This window comes from Stenella coeruleoalba (assembly GCF_951394435.1).
Source record: "Stenella coeruleoalba genome assembly, chromosome: 2".
NCBI lineage: Eukaryota > Metazoa > Chordata > Mammalia > Artiodactyla > Delphinidae > Stenella > Stenella coeruleoalba.
The window spans coordinates 93210781-93232202 of record NC_137147.1 but is presented as its reverse complement, the minus strand read 5'-3'; the positions used below and the strand labels follow the sequence as shown (position 1 = coordinate 93232202).

Below are 21422 nucleotides of genomic sequence, written 5' to 3'. Positions count from 1 at the left end.
CATACACAAAAATAAACTCAAAATGGATCAAAGACCTAAATGTAAAGCGGGACACTATAAAACTCTTAGAGAAAAACATAGGCAGAACACTCTTTGACATAAATTGCAGCAATATCTTTTTTGATCCACCTCTTAGAGTAATGAAAATAAAAACAAAAATAAACAAATGGGATCTAATTAAACTTAAAAGCTTTTGCACAGCAAAGGAAACCATCAACAAAACAAAAAGACAACCCTCGGAATGGGAGAAAATATTTGCAAATGATGCAACGGACAGGGGATTAATTTCCAAAATATACAAACAGCTCATGCAGCTCTATGTCAAAAAAAACAAACCCAATCAAAAAATGGGCAGAGCTTCCCTGGTGGTGCAGGGGTTGAGAGTCTGCCTGCCTATGCAGGGGACGTCGGTTTGTGCCCCGGTCCGGGAAGATCCCACATGCCACGGAGCAGCTGGGCCCGTGCACCATGGCCGCTGAGCCTGCGCGTCCAGAGCCTGTGCTCCGCAACGGGAGAGGCCACAACAGTCAGAGGCCCGTGTACCACAAAAATAAATAAATAAATATTTTGGGGATTCCCTGGTGGCGCAGTGGTTGAGAGTCCACCTGCTGATGCAGGGGACATGGGTTCATGCCCCGGTCCAGGAAGATCCCACATGCCGTGGAGTGGCTAGGCCTGTGAGCCATGGCCACTGAGCCTGTGCGTCCGGAGACTATGCTCCGCAACGGGAGAGGCCACAACAGTGAGAGGGCATACCACAAAAAAAAAAAAAAAGAAAAAAAATGGGCAGAAGATCTAAATAGACATTTCTCCAAAGAAGACATACAGATGGCAAAAAAACACATGAAAAGATGCTCAACATCGCTAATTATCAGAGAAATGCAAATAAAAACTACAATGAGATATCACCTCACAAGAGTCAGAATGGCCATCATCAAAAGGTCTACAAACAATAAATGCTAGAGAGGGTGTGGAGAAAAGGGAACCCTTCTACACTGTTGGCTGAAATGTAAATTGGTACAACCACTGTGGAAAACAGTATGGAGGTTCCTTAAAAAACTAAAAACAGAACTACCATATGTTCCAGCAATCCCACTCCTGGGCATATATCTGGAAAAAACCCATAATTCAAAAAGACACATGCACCCCATAGTTCATTGCAGCACTATTTACAATATCCAAGACATGGAAGCAACCTAAGTGTCCACTGACAGAGGGACGGATAAAGAAGATGTGGTACATATATACAATGGAATATTACTCAGCCATAAAAAAGAACGAGAGGTCTAGCGCAAACAAGCGAGAGGGAGGAACCCCCACAGTGGCGCCCGCTGGCACTGGCTTGTCGCGATAGAACGAGCGCCTAAATATTTCTGCCCCAGCATGAGCTGAAGCTGCCCTCTGCCTCTTTAGGAGACTCTCCAAGACCAGCAGGTTTCCTGAATGAAGAGTTAGTGGGTGAGCTGTGTGACATCTACGGGGGAAGTGGAAAGACTGAAGGGCTTCCCTGTATTGCTCTCTTTCCTGAATTACTATCTACGTAGAGTCCCTCTCAAAGCCAGAGTCCAAGGGAAAGATATCCAAGAATGACAATTAGAACCTGGATTTTGGTGAATTTAACAAGTGCAGAGAGAAGGAAGTTGATGCTCTTATCTGCAACTTTTGGAGAATTCTGACTAGGAATCAGAAAAACTGATTTTAAATATTTCTTATTTTTCTATCAACCAACTGGATGACCTGAGATCTGCCACGTATACACTGAATCATTGAACAAGCCATAAGATCTTACTTGAATAGCTTCTCATGTGGTCACTGTAGCCATCAGACAAGAAAATATGTACAAATTACTTGTAATAACTCAAAATTCACTATATGCTACTTGCTATATTTTCATGACACATGGTAGAATTATAAGTGTTACAAGAGATACTGAGAAGGTGTTCTGAAAATTCAGTTGAATCACAAGATTTGATATCATTCAAATCTTATTTAATTGGGTATAATGGGGGATAAACGTTAGTCAAACTTCCACTGTTACCATATACTCCTTTATCTTTCAGTCTTCCATGTGCTTGCGTAGATTTCTACTGATTATAAACAAATAAAAAAAGGAAAGAGAAAGTGAAAGTCTGGAAAGAGGGAAAAAAAAGAAGGAAAGTAGGCAAAATTGAAAAATGACAAATAAAAGACCAAAAAAATTTGGAAAGGAGACTAAAATAAAAGTATTAGAAGGATGCAGAATACTAGGGAGAGAAGGATAATGTTAAAAAAATTCAAGTGAGCATATTTTAAAGATCTTAATAGCTTTATTCAATGATTCATGAATCGAACAGCATCCAATCTAGCAGACAGAGAGCTCTGAGGAGCTGTACAAAATGCAAAAGACTTAATATGCAGAAGGGAATGGGAACAAGGGAGTTACACTAGGCAAAAAGCAGAATGGTTATGGCAAGGTCACTTTCCTTTAGGGGACGGCAGATTACCTAACCTGCTGATTAGGTGATTCCTGACGGACTGGTTTAAGATTCCATTTTTGGGAGAGCAGAAACTGTAATTAAGTCTCCTCTCAGTTTCGTGACATGAGGCTTAGCATAAGTGACTCCATTTGAGGCCTATTGTCTTGTTTTTAACAATAGAAAGAGGACAAGAGTGTTACAGATGAAAACAGATTAGAGAAGTTATTATTAATTCAACCCTAATAAACTTGCCTAAAATTAAGAAAGGAGTCTGCATTATTCGGCAAAAAGTTTAGATAATAATCAGCATTTTCAGATTTTTTGTAGTGACAAAATAGCTTCAATATCTCTTATTCATAAAACCACATCTTTACATATTCATATATCATTTACTTTTAAGGACAGAATCATCAATGGCAGGAGGGAGAAGCATATTAAAAATAAAAGATTATAATGAATATAAGTGACAATCACTTCTGGTTACCTACAATTTTTTTTTTTTCCAAAACCCAATTTTTTGGGATATGAGTGGCACTATTTTCAGGGTATGTCAGCCCTTAGACAATCCATTTCTCCCCTGGTTTCTAAAGGTGGGCAAATAACCTGTTAGGACTAATGAGACCTGAGGGGAATTTTCTGAGAAAGATTTTCCTCCTTAATAAAAACAAAGAGATGGGCATAAAGAATTTCAGACTTGCACCTTTCCCCTTGTTCCTGCTTTGGATTGCAATTGTTAGAGGAATTACTATAGTTATCCATGTGATCGTAAAACTCAAAAGAATCACTGAGAAGGTAACTCAGGGTTGTAAAATCATTGCACCACTGAACCAATTTTGTAAAAACTACTTACCTTTGAAATTAATACTACCCAAGACAATAAACTTTCATTTTAGGCTAAAAAAAAAGAACAAAACAATGCCATTTGTAGCAACATGGATGAAGCTAGAGATTATCACACTAAGTGAAGTAAGTCAGAGAAAGCCAAATAGCATAGAATATCACTCATATTTGGAATCTAATTTTAAAAAATGATACAAATGAACTTGTATACAAAACAGAAACATACTCACAGACTTCAAAAACAAACTTATGGTTACCAAAGGAGAAATGCTGCGGGGAGGGATAAATTAGGAGCCTGGGATTAATATACACACACTACTATATATAAGATAGGTAACCAACAAGGACCTACTGTATAGCACAGGGAACTCTACTCAATTTTCTGTAATAACCTATATGGGAAAAGAATCTGAAAAAGAATGAATATATGTATAACTGAATCACTTTGCTGTACACCTGAAACTAACACAACATTGTAAATCAACTAAACTCCAATAAAATTTTAAAAATTAAAAAAAAGACTTTCTAAACACAGGACATTTCCATTTATAGCTCATTGGCCAGAACATAGTCATATGGTCATACCTAGCTACAAGGAACGCAGGGAAATGTATCTTTCACCCAGGTGAAAATGTGGCCAACTGAAGAGTAGTAGATGAGGAATGGCCTCTTATAATATTATTCCAATAAATAAATGAAAATGAAATTATAGAATATCATCATCTTGCATCCTCCAACAAATTAATGGATAAAAGCATTGAGCATCAACGACTGCTAATATAAGAGAAAAAGACTGAAAAGCAGACATTACATGCCTCCTGATGAAAGAACACATAACACTAACAATCCAGTTAAAACGATCAGTTATGAGTTTGATCAAACCTCTGGTAATCAGCAAAACTAAAACTGTGAGAAACTCTATAGGTCAAATAGATCAGGTTCTTCAAAAGATAAACTGTAAGAAGAAGAAAGGGATGGACAGGAAGGTGCAGTTTAAGAGATTTAAGAGACAGATCAGTGTTGTTAAAGAGCAAAGTAAACTCTGTTGTCTAGAGATGCATGATAGGGGTAATCAAACTGTGAAGATATGCAAGGAAGTGATTATCATAAAAGTTATGATCAGGGCTTCCCTGGTGGCGCAGTGGTTGAGAGTCCACCTGCCCATGCAGGGGACGCGGGTTTGTGCCCCGGTCCAGGAGGATCCCACATGCCGCGGAGCGGCTGGGCCCAGAAGCCATGGCCGCTGGGCCTGCGCAACGGAGCCTGTGCTCCACAATGGGAGAGGCCACAACAGTGAGAGGCCCGCGTACCGGAAAAAAAAAAAACAAAAAAAAAGAAGGATGCCAGGAGCTTCCCTGGTGGCACAGTGGTTAAGAATCTGCCTGCCAATGCAGGGGACACGGGTTCAAGCCCTGATCCGAGAAGATCCCACATGCCGCGAAGCAACTAAGCCCGTGCGCTACAACTACTGAGCCTGCACTCTAGAGCCTGCGAGCCACAACTACTGAAGCCTGCACACCTAGAGCCCGTGCTCCGCAACAAGAGAAGCCACGACAATGAGAAGCTCACGCACCACAACGAAGAGTAGCCCCCACTCACTGTAACTAGAGAAAGCCCGTGCACAGCAGCAAAGACCCAACACAGCCAAAAAATTTTAAATAATTAATTTTTTAAAAAAAGGATGCCACAACAAAATTTAAAAGGGCAGCAAGATACCCACTATAATCAAAGAAATAACTGAATAAATTTTTCCTAAGCTGAAGATGCTCTCAACAAGGCAATGGAAAGGATGTACAAGCTGCTACACAAGAGTATTCCTTACAGAGAACAATTTCTATAAGACCTTTTGACTAAGAAGTCTGAGCCCTTAATTCATTGCCAAGGAGTTGCTCAGGGCAACCTCAACTCGAGCCAGGAAAGGCTCTGTTTCCTAATAAAGAGGAGGTGGCCGCCTGGCATAGCCACTCACACTGTGAGTCTGGGAACGTAAGTTCCCGCTTTAGCTCAGCCACTGCCTCCCTACATGACCTTGGGTGAGTCACCTAAACTCAGTGTCTCTATCACCCAAATGGGGAGTGAGTGTTGAATGAGGTAATCAAGAGGCCCTTCCAGCTCTACCTTCATATAATCTTATGATTCTAAAGCAGGATCTCTCAGAAGGTAGTCTGTCAACCACCTATGTTAGAATCACTGGTTGTTGAAAAGGCAGATTCCTTGGCCCCATCCAGACCTAATGAGTCACACACTCTGGGGATGGGGCACTGGAATCTGGGTTTTTTCCCAAGGACCCCAGGTGTTTCTTATATGAATTAGTTTGAGGGCCCCTGTTCTAAGGTACTGTTTAGGTAGAAAGAGGGTGGAAAGGACTTCACATCTCAAACTCCTCCTATATGCCAAAATGCTAGGGCAGTTTGATTATATATATATAAGTAAGGTGGTACTCCCCCATCCTACAGATGAAGAAAAGGAGACTCAGAGACTTTCAGTCACAGAGCAGTAAGTAAGGGATCTGTCTGAATTGGAGGGCTTCTTCACAAAAAGTTAGGAAGGGAGGGAGAGAGGGATAAATTCAAACTGAGAAAGTGTCCCAGGATTGGAAAGATCCTAGTTGAGAGGCCCTGTTATGCATTTGTCACTGGCAAAGCCCATTAACAATTCCCAGGAAAGAAAAATAGAATAAAGTCTAACCTTTTTTCGTCCTTTGTGCTTAGTTTCACTCGCTCGTAAGGTATCACACGTGGAGGTACTGCACCGGGCACTTCAGACGAGAGTTCTAGTGCGAAACGACTGCGCCGGCACGTCAGCTTAGACGCTGCAGATGACTCTGTGATTCAAGATGGCGGCAGCAGTGTGCCGTGTGTAGAGATGCTGCACCTGGCACCTCAGCTCGGCGGGCCGTGTGCAGAAGCTCCGCACACGACACTTCAATTCAAGATGGCGACGGCAGCGTGCTGTGTGCAGAGACGCTGAGCCTGGCAGTTCAAGCTGGAGCACCTTTGAGCTGCACAGCTGTGCGCAACCGGGAAGAACTCCGCCCCCTCCCCACTGACAAGAAACCTACAAAGCAGCGCTGCTGCTGGCCGTTGCCGAGGGCTTTTTGGGAGAGCGTTTGCTCTAGGGCGAGAGTTCCATTATTTGATGAAAGAATAAAGCTTTCCCTTGCTTCTGAGTCGACAGCGGTCTCGTTAGGTTGGCACGAGTGACACAGGGGGCAGGGGGACCCTTGTTGGGGACTGACTCGAGGGGGTCAGTAACGCTTTCAGCACAGGCACACACCATACAAAACTATCTTTAGATTAATATTGTAAAGAGGAAGTGGGTGGGGAGTAAAGGGAGGGATGACGTGGGAAGACAGAGTAAGGTCTCTCCTTTGACCAACATGGAAGCCAGAGGAAGATACGTAAACACTTGAAGTTTCTGGTGTAGAAAAATAAGTAGCCAGAAAGATCTTAAAGTTAAGTGGCCTAGAGAACAAAACAGCCAGGAATAGCTTTTGACTCCTGCATGTTAAGGAAGAATTTATAATAAAACAATATTCTGGCATATTGATTTCTTTAAAAGTTGCTATAAAATATGATCTTTAAGTATACAGATTATTTAATATATCTTAAATGTCTTAATAAAGAAAAATTGTTATAAAAAAAGGACTGAAGATGCCATGACTGGAGGTAGATCTCAAGCAGACTTTGCCTTGTAGGACAGATCATGTGTTTGAGTTCCCATTGCCAGGGGTCAACACACGCAATATTTGGGGAGAGAAGATGATAACCTTCTTAAAGGTGAAATCTGCAAATATAAAATGATCAAAGTCCTAGCCAGAGGCATAGCCATGTGGGAGAGGGGGTAGAAAGTGCTTTCAAATATCTGTTAAACATTTTTTAAGTAAATCAAAGGATGGAAGGGGCTGCAGTAAGTAATATCCAGCTCTCTGGACAGGGAGAAAGAGAGCTCAGAGAGCCTCTGGCTGCAAAAGTCAGGCTGCGGAGTAGCTGAGTCGAATGGGGCAGCCACTAAGATCATGGAAAGGTTTGTAACCTACTAGTGTCAGCCACTGAGGTAGACACTGTGGGGGAGGCACTTCTGCCGTAGGAGGCCAGTCACGCACAGGAAAAGGTAACTAACAAGAAGAGATGGTAGAATGAGAACTACAGAGCAAGATGAGCCAGAAAGTGCTATGGGGATACAGAGGTGTGAGATACCCTCTCAGCCTAGGGCTTCCAGCGGAGCCAGTTTTCAAAATGAGAGACTTGTAAGTCAGACTCCAAATGGGGAATGGTGAGAAAAGGCACAGAGTGTGCACACCACACGGCATAGTTGGGGATCAGTGAGTCAGTCAGTTTAGTTGGAGAGGAGGGTTCCTACAAGGGATGTAAGATTGCAAAGGGCCAGACCAGGGATGGAGTAGGGGGCTCGAATGACAAGATTAAAGAGTTTAGAAGTTATCTTATAGGCAATAGGGAGCTAATGAAAGGTTAGGAATAGCATAACCCTTATAAATCCCAGATCCATATGTCCAATCTCTATATGGAGTTACAATAAAAAAGCACAGTCCCGGGCTTCCCTGGTGGCCCAGTGGTTGAGAGTCCGCCTGCCGATGCAGGGGACAGGGGTTCGTGCCCCGGTCCAGGAAGATCCCACATGCCGCAGAGTGGCTGGGCCCATGAGCCATGGCCGCTGAGCCTGCGTGTCCAGAGCCTGTGCTCCGCAACGGGAGAGGCCACAACAGTGAGAGGCCTGTGTACCGCAAAAAAAAAAAAAAAAAAAGGAACAGTCCCATCAGTTAACAACAAAAAGAATTCCAGTCTTTTACTTCCATCTCTCCCATTCATAACGCCCAGCAACGTCTCTTGAATACTTTTTTTGTTCCCTCTCTTCCTCCATACATACTACTCCAGAGTTCAACTTTCTAGCTAAGTTCTTCCCCTTTCCCTCCAACCTCTCTGCTCCAATCTTTCTATATTGCAAAAGTCTTGGAGCACTTCTGACAAATGGAAACACTCTTAAGCATGGGAGTGGGGAGGGAAAGAGTGAGGATGTAATACAAGGAACAAAGTTGAGGCGTAAAGGCAGCATTCTCCAAATCAAGAGGAGAGAAGGGAATATTCAAGTCTACATATATTTTATACCATCACTGTAGTGATGATGAAATATGGAGTTTTAGAAAAATGTCTATAATTATTGATCTGACCCTGAAATGTTACAGATAGATTGGATACACACAGCTTTTTTATGTTTGGGAAGTCAGTGGATGGATGGACATATTCAAAGAGAGGAGAGTAAGCATGGGAGAGTGGTGAGCTGATTGATTGTGTGTCACCGGAACTGGGCACAAAAGATAGTAAGTGATCAGCAACACTGACAAAGAAAGCTAAATTTTTGTTATTTTTCTGAAGGTTAATGAGTCATGAGTCAACCACTTGCAAGTAAACATTTCAAGCTGCATATCTAGGTCTTTTGGCAGTAATAAAAATGAGAGAGTTACATTTATAATTTCATTCAAATTTATTTTGTTTTATTTTTTATAGACATCATTTCAGACTCACAGAAAAGTTGCAAGAGTAGCTAGTTATTTTGTAGAATGTCCTCAGTTGGGTTTGTCTGATGTTTTGTCATCATTAAATTCAGATTATGCCCTTTTGGTAGGAATGCCACATAAGTAATACTGAGTTCTACTAAATGTCTCGTATGAGGAGGCAGTATGTTTTCATTTAAAAATAAAATATAACATATTATAAGGAGTGATGTTTCTGAGAATGATTATGGCAAAACTATGTTTAGCTATAAAAATGAGAACAAACAGCTCCTAAAGGAACCATAGTAGGAACAACTGTAGACAACGGAGTTGTTTTCCAAGATGACACCAGAGCCTGTGGTTGTTTTCTTTCTGTTTTCAGAAATTTTTCTGGGTGTCTCATCCTGAGTCCATGTAACCCCAGGTGGCCTTTAAAACTTTTTAAATCATGTAATTTAAGGAACAGAAGTCTTTATGATATATCCACAAAATGGAATGCTATGCAGCCATTAAGATGATGAAAAGGTAGGAATCACATGAATAGACATGAAAAGATGCCCAGAATTGGCTTTTTAAAGCAGGGTACAAAGCAGTAGGCATAATCCCATTTTTGTAACAAAACCGGAAGAGAGAGAAATGGAGATGGAGAGAAAGAGAGAGAAACAAAGTTAGAGAGAGAGGAATGTGGAAAGATCCATACCTGGTTATTTCTGGGATGTGAGATCATAGGCAAATTTTGATTTCCACTGTCATCTGTCTATATTTTTGAATAATTAGAATTTTATAAATATTATTACTCATGATCAATACATGCAATAAAGATGCTTCCATTTTGGAAAAAAAATCTGATGTAAAACAAGTCCTGGGAGCTTGGTGACGTCTCCTCAGAAGCACCACTCTTACACATCCCTTCTTCCTTTTCTGTCTCCTAACAGAAGCCCTCACAGTCTACAGCCCTAAAAAGAAAGGGAACCCCCTCCATTTTCCTGCCTTGCACCTAGCAGTTTCTCTGCATTACTCCCCATATTGCCTGCTGCCCTCCTCTCAGAGGAAGCCCCTTCCTCTCCCCTCTCCCAGGCCCCTTTTCTCTGGTGTCTTGTCTCCCCCTTATTCCTGGCTTCCTTCCCAACACAGAGATTCAGAAATCTCCCCTAAAACCCTTCCCCCATTCCCTCCCATCCAGCCAAACTCCCCAGAGAGGTGTCTACCCTTGCTAGCTATATTGCCTCTTTAAGTCTTGAAGTCAGCTTCCACCTCCCCCCTCTAAAACGTTGTGCTCTTAAATGCAGATCAAATCCAATGGTGGCTTTTCTTTTCCTTTCCTAGAAGACTCCTCTGCAGCTTTTAATACCTGCATTGGCCTTCTTGAAACACCCTTTTCCATGGCTTCTAGGACAAGCTGCAGCCCCAGCCCTTCTCCCTCCTCTTTGACTGCTCATTTCCAAACCCTCCTAGATGGGTATTTCCCCAAGACTCTGCCCTGAACCTTCTGCTCTGCTTTTTGACACTCTTCTCCTGGGTAATCTTACCTACAACAGAGACTCATCATCTTTCCTCCAAACCTCCGAGTTCTCTGTTTCAGCTCTTAGCATCTAGTCTTTTCTGTCACGTGGGATAGATAGTGCTGATATTTTCATATCCACCGTCAATTACCTGCTAAGTCCAAGTAATTCTACTGCTGAAATGTCTTGTTATGAACTGAATGTTTGTTCCCCCCAAATTCATACACTGAAGCCCTAACCCCCACTGTGATGGTAGTAGAAGGTGGACCTTCGGGAGGTGATTAGGTTTAGATAAGGTCATGAGGATGGGGTCCCTCTGATGGGATTAGTGTCCTTATATGAAGAGGAAGAGACACTAGAGCTCTCTTTCCACCATGTAAGGACACACCCAGAAGGCAGCCATCTGCAAGCCCGAAAGAGAGTCCCCCAGAACCAAACCTGCCAGAATATTGATCTTGGACTTCCCAGCCTCCCAAATTGTGAAAAATAAATGTCTGTTGTTTAAGCCACCCAGTCTGTGTTATTTTGTTATGGCAGCTCCATCAGACTAAGACACGTGTTAAATCTCTAGTCCCTCTTCTCCCACCCCACTGCCACTGCCCTGGTTTAGGTCCCTGTCATTGCGTGGATTGTGACAAAACCCTCTTCCCTGAGTCACTCACCTTTACACACCATCCCTCAAGCTCAGACCAGTATTCCCTTCCTGAAACACAGCCTGACGATGTCATTTCTCTGCTCAAAACCAAAATTCAGATTTCCCACAGGCCATTCCACAGAACACTTGTTCCATTGGTTGTTAATAGCAGATAGAGCAAAGTAAAAAAGGGGGAGGGCAATGACCAAATAAGTTTGACTTAATGAGAAGCATTGGGTTAAACAAAGTTCAACAGGTTTCTTCACTGTAGAACTCATCACAGTTCTTCATATGCTAATGAAAACTTTGAATCTCTAAGGAAGAAGTTACAAGCGCATTATTTCTCAAATTTATTTGACCCCAGAAGTCTTTTGGTTTTGTTTTTTTTTCACAGAATATTCACGCTCAGGAAGGATCCTTGTAAGAGGGGCCACAAGATAGAAGGAACCTACGTCCCAGAGTCTGCTTGCAGCTGCCCAGGAGAGCAGCCCTACGAGAAACGTCAGTGATGGACTATTGGGTGGGTGAGAAATACGTTTTTATTGTGTTTAGCCACTTAAACTTCAGGGTCATTTGTTATTGCACTTAGCCTTTGCTGCCTAATGCAGAATGCATACAGGTTTTTAAGATATCTGCCAAAGAAGAGATAATCTTTTTCAGCCTGGGGAGTTTTGTCACAATAATAGGCTACAGGGATTGCAGCCTTATTAAGTGTCAGATAAGGTGATAAGCACTTTGCAAACATTACCTCATTCAATCCTCTTGACCACCCAGCAGGGTAAATATTTTACTATCATTGCCTCATTTCACAGATGAAGAAACTAAAGCTTAAAGAGGTTAACAACTTGGAGGTAAGAAGGTCAGGATTTGAATCCAGGTCTTTTGTCTAATGGATCCTGGATCTTAATCACACTGAGGTCCTGCCTCCTAAGCCCAGGTTTTGAGGTCAGAAAAACTAGATTTCAGGTTCAGTGTGTTACCTAGATCAACAAAACATCTAGATGACTGACTTACTTCCAGTCTTTATTAAGACCAGTGGTTCTCAACCACTGGAGATTTTGCTCCCCCAGGGGACATTTGACAATATCTGGAGAAATTTGGGGTTGTCACAGCTAGGGAGGCACTACTGGAATCTAGTTGGTAGAAAACAAGGATGTTGCTAAAACATTGTATAATGCACAGGGTAGTCCTCCGCAACAAAGAACTATCTGGCCTAAAATATCATAGTGCCAAGGTTGAGAAACCCTGACCTAGACATCTTGTATCTTTTATTAACAGAGCCCAAAATGTCCAGAATAAATCCACATTCATGCTTGGCATAAGAAGTATGCTTGAAAACTCTGCTTTCTGCCTTAATACGTAAAAGCAGGAAAGGCAGTAGCCAACAAGTGGCTTTTGGTGCTCAGTGGCCAAGACTCATTGTGGGAGAGAGTCCAGCCCAAAGAAGACTAGCCACAGAGAAAGAATTTGGCTTGGCAAGACCTCAGGAACAATATATGGTGGCAGAATAGAAATTCTCTTGAAAGAATGCCAAACCTTTTTGGTTTCCTAGTAACATAATTTTCCTGAGATTTCTCTTATATTTGAATTTGCAGCATCTCCATACCTATTTTAAATCAAGGCAACAAAAGAATTTTTGTAATGACATAATAGAATCAGAGCTTCTTGGGGAGGGAGGGAAACCTAAAAGACATCTGGCCCACCCCCTACCCACATATCTGGTGTATGATGCCTCTGTTTCAATATTATATGGTTACGAGGAGGGGATGTCACCAGGATCCCATTCCATTTCCAGAATTCTCTGTTAGAAAGTTCTCCTTCCCAGGCACAGAAACCTGCTTCTCTGAACTCTGCTTGTTGCCTCTAATTCAATCTGTTGTTGGAGGTTGGGTTTGCAGGAATGGATACAAGGGGACAAAAGGGGATGGAAATTGTCCTTCAGTGAAAGTTTACTGAGTCCCAGGTGCTGTGCTCTGTGCTTTACACACATTATTTCTAATCCTCCAACAATGTCTCACAGCAAACTCAGGTTAATGCCCATGCACAGCCTCCCACCCCTGCCTGTTGTCTCTGTTCCTGTAGAAACATCATGAGATCTATTTTCATATGGAAACATCCCTTTGGCACTCTGTTCATTCATTCATTCATTCAGCACATATTTACCAGGCACCTACTATGTGGCAAGTTTGTACCAGATACTGGGGGTACAACCTTGAGCAGGTTGGCTTTTCAGGACAGCAGGACTGCCACATTCTGTCAGCAAGGGAAGCCCTCAATCTAGGTGACTATATTATTATTATCTGCAGCCAAAAATAATCCCTAGGCTGGCACCCTATAAGGTAGCCTATGACTTGAGTGACTCATCCCAGATGTAGTGATGTCGAACTGGGAGGTTAAGCTGAGACACAGAGGGCTTCACCAGGTGATGGGGATGGAGAGTGTTACAGGCAGATGGAGTAGCCTATGCGAATACCATGAGTGCACGCAGTGCACTGAAAACAGGTGTGTGAGGCTAGAATGAAGAGCAAGGACTTGGGAGAAGTGAGAGAAGAATCAAGGTGTGAGAGAAGACAGAGGACAAAGAGGTGAGCCTGACAGAAGACTGAACTCTCCTTTGATCTCAAAATCTTCAGGGACGTCTGCAAACCTCACAAAATGCTTGCCATGATAGATGTCCCACGGAAACTAGAGTGTGCCTGATTGCCACATCAGGGTAGATGCAAGAGAAAACAGGATGCAGGAGCCAGAAGCTGAGGGGACCACAAGACTGTCACACCCAGGGCTTCATCAAGCTGTGGAAATAGGTAGGATGATGGTGGGGGAGGATGCCTAGTGATGTCTAGAATGCAAAGAGAAGGAGCTCCCTAATTCACATCTGAGTTCTGTACATCCAAGCCCTTGGTACAAGGGTTCATTTGCAGAAAGAGCTCCAGTGTATTAGCATCGTCCCCTCAAAAAATGTTTGCAAATATCACCAGCGGGAATAAACCCTTATTAGTGGAATTTTGGGTACTGCGGCAGGTTATTGGGGCCACACTTGGTGGCAGGGAGGATTTTGGCACCTTCCAAATCACACTCCCTGCCAGCAGCTTACTCCTCCCTTGTGCCCCAAGGTGCCACCTGAAGAAATTATCTCCCCGAAGCACCCCTGGGGACGACCAGACCCTCTCCGGCTGGTCAGGAGCCTCACCAGCAATCCCTGTGGAAGTGGGGAGACCCTAATGAAACAGCAACAGAAAACAAATTATACTGAGATGTCTCTAAATGAACCAAGGGAAATTGTGTACAATTCTATGTTTTTGCCATTATTCCTAGAAATAGGGGGTCGACTTTCCCTATGATTTTTACATCTGGAGACTGAATGAAAACAGACTTAAACAATTGCACAGAAGCTTCAGAATCTCCTGAAAATCTCTCAAAAAACAGTGTGAGGTAAATGTGGAAGTTTTCAAAAAAAAAAAAAAAAACAGTTTACTGAAAAATAATTTGCAGTTTGAATGTTCTATGAAAAAATTTTCATATCATGTACATTTTCATCTCAGGCTCATGTTTTTGAAATAACATTGTCTTTAATTTTTATTTTGTTTTGTTTTTAAGCATACAGCCAAGCAAGAAGAAGGCTCTGTTCTGCCTACTAGTAGAGTTTTTTGGGTAATTGTCTTCCATGTACCCTGCTTCTCCCCCCCACCCTCAATCTAGCTTATTGATTACTTAAGATTGAGAGGGTCTCATTTCTCACTAAGCAGGCACAAGACCAAACCTCACAGGTAATAGGTGCTCAATAAGAACATACAGATCTGAATGGAATTGTGGGGAAAGGCAGCAGCGTGGGCTTTTCCTCAGGAAAACAGGGACAGGAGGCAGCCATCTCAAAAGTTCCTCTCTTTGGGGTGCCCGTGACAGCAGGGACCGAGCCATAATTAGCTTTGTGTTCCCAATCCTTGGTACCCAGAAGGCGAATGTTTGATGTAAGAGGCCAGGCATTAGGGCCAGGAAAAAGAACATTTATGCATCAGGGGAAGTACTACAAATGCAGACATTTTTCTCTTTGCAATCAGGGAACTCCAGGCCAGAGGGGCAGCATCATTTTGGATACTGGCATAGCAGAGCCATCACTGGTGAGGAATGGCAGGAGAGTTTCCAAGATCTTCATTCTTGGTGGGCAAACAGTGCGGGCAAGATATATGGATCAGCTCCTCCATGCCTGGAGCTGCAGAGCTGTCCCTGCTACAATTCTCAATTCAAAAGCTCTTTCTGAATACATTCAACTCTTATTGTTTTTATGGTTGATTTGGGTTTCAACCAAAACTTCACCACTTACCGGCTGTGTGACCTTCAGCAAATGATTTAGCCTTTCTGAGCCTCCATTTTCTCATCTGTAAAATGGGGATAAAATTTAGTAATACCTATCTCACTGGGAAATCTTGACACATGTAAAGCACAGTGCCTAGCACACACCAAGCACTCAGTGAATTTCCCAACGGTAGGAGAGGCTTACCCAGGGTGAGCCTTGGACAAAATCGCAATGTGGAGGGTGTTTGTCCGCAAGCCCTCTCATAGCTCTTTTCCCCAGCAGTGATTCTGTGCAAACAGGCCAGCCTCAGAAATGGGGTGGGAGGACTGTCTAGGAACACAGTGGGTGGCACAGAAGCCTATACGAGGCAGGGCTGGGGTTAAGAAGAACCAACCTGCAAGGTGGCCTGCTCCCACCCTGGTTTCATGGGTGGGGGCATGGGGGGTGGCCAAGTGAAGGTTGTAGGGACCATGGTGGGGGTAGGGTACAGGAGCCTGCAGAGGGATGGTACTTGCCAATGCAGAGGGGAGGGGTGGGGTTACAGTTCCCCAATTCAACTGGGGAATTGAATTCCCCAATTTCCAGGGGAATTGGCAGGCAGTTTCTAAGCCCTCCTCCAGGTAAACTGGAGCTCTGGATGAAGCTCTCTGGCTCTCTGGGAGAGAGACTGCAGCTTGGCGAGTGCTGTCTACCAGGGTTTACCCCAAGCCTTCTAGGCACTCGGACAAGGAATGAGGAGTAAATGCTCCTGCCCACCTCCCTCTCTGTCCTCCTCACTGACCACCTCCCCATGCCTCCCCCAGCCCCCAGGCTCCTTGATGGTCCTCCAGCACACCCTGTGCCCCTCTGCCTGGGATGCCCTTCCCCATGTCGCTAGCTCACTAGCTGGTTCACTGTATACAGCTTCTGTCCAATTGTCACTTCATCCAAGAGAACTTTGCTGTCTGCCCATGTGAAATATCACACACATCTTTCCCCATTCCTATCACTCTCTGGCCCCTTATTTTCTTCACAGCGCTAATTGCCATCCGACCCATGACACATTTATTGGTGACCTTGTCTACTTCCTATACTATAATGAATGCCCCATGATGGCAGGGACCGGTGCTCACTCCAGTATCCCCAGAGTCCAGCCAAATGTCTAACACCTGAGCATGTAGCTGCTCAATAAAAACTGGATGAATGAATGAATGAGTGGGTGAACTGCCAAACCCCATCTGCTGGTAGGTAAAGGTCACTAACATACTGAATTGGCTCCAGAACTGACCAGGATTGAGTACATATGGCCTAATGAATGTCGTATGTACCAGTTACTGGTGCCTTGGGAACGGGGAGGAGGGGCTGAGCATAACGAAGGCAGCAGCTCAGCTTGGGGCTTCCCTATACCTGCTTCAAGTAACCATCCAGGGACGTTTTTATTGGGAGGCTCTTGTACACTGAAAGCTTCCTCTTGATTCAGTGGCCTGAATCCCTGATGGTGGGACTTCAGGCACCATGGCCAGCAGGGGAGAAGGTGTCTAGCTACTTGGCTGCCCCAAATTGCATGTCACCTCATGCCTTAAAGGCTAACTCCAATAGCAACCAAAGGGTCATTTATGCAGACACGCCATTAAAGAGATGAGAGAATTTAAGTCATAGTTTCCATGGCATTACTCAGATAAATGACAGCATGTGGCTAGGGCTTGGATGAAGTTCTTGCCCACAGGTCGGGCTTTCTTTTCTCTGGTGGTTAAAATCACTGGCTGGCAAAGGACGCAGCAAGCAGGGTATCATTACTGAACAATTCTTGACGCAAAATGCAAGAAGGTCCAGGCCCCACCCAGAAGCCCATGGTCACGACGGTTGCCTGATCTCGTGGCTGAATCCATTGAGAGGAATTATTTCAGTACCAAGAACACATTTCTTCAGGGTCCATCCATATGTGAGGAGAAATGGCAAACGCCTTTCTATGTGACAGTGCCCAGAAACAAGCAGGCTCTCACACTGGTGCGTGTGACAGAAACCTCACCCACAGGTGTGGCCAACATCCGAGAGGTTTTCCAGGGAGCCTCCTTGAAGAAGTAATGATATTCTCCTGTGGAGGGTGGGGTGTGGTGGTGATAACATGGCAGGGGAAAAAGAAAAGAAAACACCCATTCTGAAAGTGTGGGCTCAGAAAGTGGGGACTGTGTAAAAGGCTGTCCCTTGGGGGCATGTCACTGCTTCCTCTCCTGCAGCGGCTCAGCCTTCCCTGCCAGCTGCACCCCAGGGCCCTGGATCCCTCCTCCACCATGACAAGTTGCAACAAAGCCCCGTCCCCACGAAACAGATTTATCTGCACTTGAACAGTGTTTGATTTATGCCCGGAGAAGTATTCTAACTTATGTGCACATCAAAGCTGTCATCAATCCCACCATAGCTGGAAAGGGCATGGAGTCTGAACCTTAGCTCTCTCACTTAGCTGTGTGACTGGGACAAGCTTATTAACCTCTCTGAGCCTCAGTTTTTTCATTTGCAACATAAGATAACCTTATGTCCATGGTGCTATCAGGATTAAACATGATTAAATGCACTTACGTAAATAAAGGATCTAGAAAATGCCTGAGAGCTAGTGGATGCCCAATAAATATACTTTCCCTGTTGAAACACCTCATTGTTTAGCTTACTAAATGATGTTATATTACTCTGTAGTGGATTATTATTTCTTTTAACTTCTGGTCTAGATGGCCCCTTTTAGTTTCTTGTATTTTTGTTTTAGATATGTTTGATATGTAAGATATGTTTGGTTTTTAATAAAGCTATATGTTGGAACTAGCTCAATCTAATAACACTAGCTCAATCTAATAACACTCTCAAATACTAGAGTGATTTGAGGGACATTCATTCCCACGTTAATCCATTTATACCCCACCTTATTCCAAAAGTATTTTGAGGGGCTAAAAAAAATAGATACAGCAGGATACAAAAATAAGATTAGTTGTTACAGGTTGGTCACAGAGTTAGTCCTGAGCTTCCTAGAAGCCAAAGCAAAGAGGGAAAGCTGAGCAATAATAAGATGCATAGTGTTTGCAAGATACCAATTGCTTCCAGGAAACACAATTTTTCCTGCACTAAGCTCTAAGTGAACTCTGTCCCATCCTCAACAGTATCTCTACAGAACAGCTGCCTCTGATCCTGCCTGATGGTACAAACCAGGGCACCACACCTGAGGGCTACTCAATGATCCAAACAAGGTAGGTTTCTGTTGGTCTGGCTTGATCCACAGATGGGATTTTACTCACAGGAATCAAATGAAATGCATATCTCTTTCAGTTACTGTAGATGCATAACAAAATTATGACTTAAATTTTTAAGATGACTTAAAAATATTTTATTTTGCTTACAATTTTGTGGGCCAGAAATTTGGGCAGGCTACAACACAGATAGCTTGTTTCTGCTCCACAATGTTGGGGACTTATCTAGTGGCAACTCAAAAGCTGGCAGAAGGAGGCATCTTCACTTACACGTCTGGTGGTTGATTGGCTGTTGGCTGGAACAGGAGGGCTCACACATGGCCTCTTCACATGGCCAACGTTTCCTTGCATGGAGTCCTCAACGTAGTTGGAATTCTTACATGCCAGTTCAGGGCTCTGAAGGTGAGTGTCCCAGAGAGCCAGACAGAAGCTATATACTTTGCATACTTCTTGCCTACCTCAGAAGTATACAAAGTCCCTTTCACTGCATTCAGTTGGTTACAAACAAGTCACAAGCCCACCCAGATTGTGGGGAGAGGACAAAGACCCCACTTCTTGGTAGCAGACCTGTCAAGGTCACATTGCAGAAAAGTATGTGGATGGGAGATATTGTTGCTGCCATCTTTAAAAAATACAATATGCTATAATATCCTTTATGCAATCACCCATAAATACTGTATCTGCAACCAAGCCTTTGATAAGAATTAAGTAGATCCAGGATTAAGGGCTTAGAGGTATCTTTCTGATGCCAAACACCAAGCAAGGAGGTCTCGGCTTGGTCTAAATTGTATAGAGCAGGTTTGAGAGGCACAGTGACCATACACTAAAGGGATCAACAGATCTGGGTCCCCATGTGTATTATTCTGCTCAGGCCCCATAACAAAATACCATAGACTGGGTGCTTAAACAACAGAAATTCTATTTACTCACAGGTCTGGAGGCCAGAAGTCTACGATCAAAGTGCCAGCACGGTCAGGTTCTGGTGAGAGTTCTCTTCTTGAGTTGCAGATGGCCACCTTCTCACTATGTGTTCACATGACCCCTTCGTTTTTTTTTTTGCAGTACGCGTGCCTCTCACTGTTGTGGCCTCTCCCGTTGTGGAGCACAGGCTCCAGACACGCAGGCTCGGCAGCCATGGCTCACGGGCCCAGCCGCTCCGCAGCATGTGGGATCTTCCCGGACCGGGGCATGAACCCGTGTTCCCTGCATCAGCAGGCAGACTCTCAACCGCTATGCCACCAGGGAAGCCCACGTGACCCCTTCTTTATGTGAGCACAGGGAGAGAAAGAGGTGGTGGGGAGAGAGAAACAGAGAGAAAGGGAAAGGTCTCTGATATCTCTTCCTATAAGGGCTCTCATCCCATTATAAGGGCCCCACCTTTATGACCTCATCTAACCCTAATCACCTCGCAAAGAACTCATCTCCAAACACCATCACACTGGGGCTTAGGGCTTCAACATACGAATGGGGGCACAAACATTCAGTTCAGAACACCATGGCTACAGATATGCCAGAATTCAGTGTTAAATGATGTCAATTCCTGAATATTTCCAAATATCCGAAATCTTTAATCAAGTAGGCAAATCACCCACACATGTGAATTTTTCACTTTCTTTCCAATTTAGTCTTATAGCTAAAACTCAAGCCAGAGACTATGACACAGATATAAATAGAGCATCATTATATATAATTTGGAAAGGATTTCACTGGTGTACATCTGTAAGCAGTTCAGGAACACTTTCAAGCTGTGTTTACATGATATCAAACATCTGGATGAAAACTGCAAAAAAATAATCAATTTGGATTGGAAACAAAACAGAAGTACAAATCTCAGTACACTGGCCCTTGGAATACTGAACACAGAGACGATCCCCATACCCCAAGAATGAGATAATGGTACACAAGAAGGGCCGTTGGAATGACCAAGGAGGGAAAGGGGCTTCTGTGGGAAGGCAGACTTTAAAAAGAGAACTCCATTATGCAAACAGGAGATGAGAAGGGATAAAACCGAACAGTATGAAAAACATGAAGAATACAAATCTCAAAGAATCAAACTGTGGGAACCAGGAGCTTTGAAGCATGAAAGCAATAATTTTAGCTCAACTGAAAACCCAGTTAAATCCTAGCTATCAGGGAAAGGGGCATCCAAGAAACGCAAGCTTCTAGAGAGCCAATGAATTATTCCTTTCAGCATCCCAACCTATTTTTACTCCTTCAGGCAGAAACCTTTCTAAAATGTTGTACTTATTTCCCAGGCCTCCAGGAGAGAATACACTATCCACAGATCACCACTATAGCCCTCAGTGTGGCAATAATTATGTCACATACCCTCATCCCAATGGTCCCTGCTAGATGAGCCCAGGGCCCTGATACTTTAGTTCTTGTCTCTGCCTTTTCAACGTTCTTCTATTTTCTCTTTCCATCATGTCTCGGCCTTTTTGCTTGACATGTGATTTAGGATAGCTTCCTGTGACATGGACCCTGAGATAAGGATTTAAGGATTTAACAAGTTTTTTGTTAGGGTGGTAATTCCAGGAAGCTCCAGCAGGGGGCTGGGAGCGTGACAGGAAAGGGAAAGCAGCCCACACAGGTGCATAGATTACAGGTGGAACTTACCCTTGTGGGCAGCTGGGGCCTCTACAAGACTGTGTAGAGCTGTCCCACACAAGGGGTGGAAACCTAGATCTTATTCCCAAATTCTGTCCACCATCCTTTGAAGGCTGCTGCCATTAGCTCCCCAGCACTCCCAGAAGCCTGCAGGCGTTTGCAGTGGGAAGCCACCAGGACATAGGGGAAGGTGAGCACCCCGGGGATGTGGGCAAGGACAGAAGCTCCTCCACTCTGGCTCCAGTGCTGCCTGGAGTGGCTGCTCCACCCCTCCCTCTTGTCCTCACACCTGACAGAACTTGAAAAGCTAGACTATGAGTGAGAGTCCAAGGGACTCTCCTCTGACTAAAAGATAGCTTTTACTT

The 21422-nt window shown here is 43.7% G+C and overlaps 1 long non-coding RNA gene across 2 annotated transcripts in view; it reads right to left on the bottom strand.

Moving 5' to 3' along the window:
* LOC307182876 overlaps positions 1-6172 on the bottom strand; it is a 259239-nt gene extending 253067 nt beyond the window's left edge. For both annotated transcript variants that reach the window (XR_013827281.1, XR_013827282.1), the window contains exon 1: positions 5985-6172. This is a non-coding gene — a long non-coding RNA (uncharacterized lncRNA). The remainder of the gene's footprint in view (positions 1-5984) is intronic.
* Between the last annotated feature and the right edge of the window lie 15250 nt (positions 6173-21422).